The 1,481-nt window shown below is 36.1% G+C and overlaps 1 protein-coding gene across 1 annotated transcript in view; it reads right to left on the bottom strand.

The window, feature by feature from the left end:
• The window catches only part of LOC124875677 (melanopsin-A-like), a 59,388-nt gene that overhangs the window by 39,572 nt on the left and 18,335 nt on the right, over nt 1-1,481 (bottom strand). The gene's annotated exons all lie outside the window — the stretch shown is intronic.

Below are 1,481 nucleotides of genomic sequence, written 5' to 3'. Positions count from 1 at the left end.
CTGGGGAGAAGAGATGGTGGAGGAGGACAACAAAAGAGGGATGGATAAGTTAGGATAAATAAAGGGCAACTCCAAGCTGATCACAGTCTAAATGATTGCCTTGTTCTCATATGATGTTCTGTTTATTGATCTCTCTTAATTTTTTTGTTTGTCTTATTTTTATTTCATTGGATCACTACCTGTTATTCACAATGGATTTGTTTTTTTTAGTACTTTCACAACAGCATTCAGTTCACCAAACCTGTCCTTTGTTTACTAATATTTAATCTGTCATTGTACAGTCCCAGTGGGAGGTTTACATGCATTCAGTACCCTTAACCAAACCAATCCAGGTTTGGACTCTTATTGGCGGTAATCCACATGTTTGATTTGTGAATGGTTTTACAACAGATCCCCTTTCTGATACAATGTTTCCCGGGTTGGAAAGGCACTAGTACACTGGCTGGAGTATTAGTATGACAAGTACTTGGATGTTTGAGCCTCTTTCACTGTCATATCCTGAATATATCGCAGGAGACACTGCAATATATCCTTTACAAATACACACATAACTTGTTTAAAACGATGTGGAGGGCGTAATCTGTATAAGGCTGAGTTCGTCATGCACTTCAGAGGGCTGTAACAGGTCCTGTAGAGCTTGTGAGTTGAAGTAATTTGTTTAGCTTTTTCTGTCTAATAAAAGTCTGATCTGTAAGTTATGTTCCTGGGTCTAATATGTTTGCTTTGAAATGGATGCAAACCGTCTACATAGATACATGCATACATGTGGTATTTTTACTCTATGCTGATTTATTTTCTATGCTGGTTTATTTCCCTTTATTTTATGATAATGTGAAGCTACAGAATGTATGACAATGTTAATACATTCAATTATGTTTAGAACCTTGTTTATCAAACACTGTATGAGCTTCCATTTATGTTTATTTTGTAGTTTTCATTGTGCTGGAAACTGTTCTGGAGATTCAAGGATTATCCTGGATTCTCTAAAAGGGAGACACAAATATCTCCAGAGACTCTCCTCTGTGATTTTTTTTTCATGTTAAGAGCAGCTACATGTAGGCTGTAAAACTTTAAATCCTCATTTAGTCAGTCCTAAATATAATGTGTAAAAACAAAAGACAAAGGGTCTATATGTTTTTTTGTAGTTCCTATTATATAGTTAAAGTATAACATCACAGCATTTTTCAAAGTCACTGATTTTGGTGTATCTCCCCATGAATTGGCCCCATGTGTCCACCCAACACCCCCACCCCCACTCCCATCTGCAGAACATCTCTGGGGGAAGAATGTTGCTTGCCTGAGTGAAATTGTTGTTCTTATTTTCCCTTTGAATAAATATACAGTTTTTGAGTGATGCGACACAGTCTCAGATTGAATGTACTTCACGATCTAAGTGCTAAATGTCTGTTGAACTTGACACACAAAATTGCAAAGATGAAAACATGTTATTATTATTATTATCTTTTGCCAAAATGTTCAAT

The sequence above is a fragment of the Girardinichthys multiradiatus genome, chromosome 10 (assembly GCF_021462225.1).
Source record: "Girardinichthys multiradiatus isolate DD_20200921_A chromosome 10, DD_fGirMul_XY1, whole genome shotgun sequence".
Lineage (NCBI taxonomy): Eukaryota > Metazoa > Chordata > Actinopteri > Cyprinodontiformes > Goodeidae > Girardinichthys > Girardinichthys multiradiatus.
Note: the sequence above shows the minus strand (reverse complement) of the source record. Positions and strands in the feature narration are given on the sequence as shown.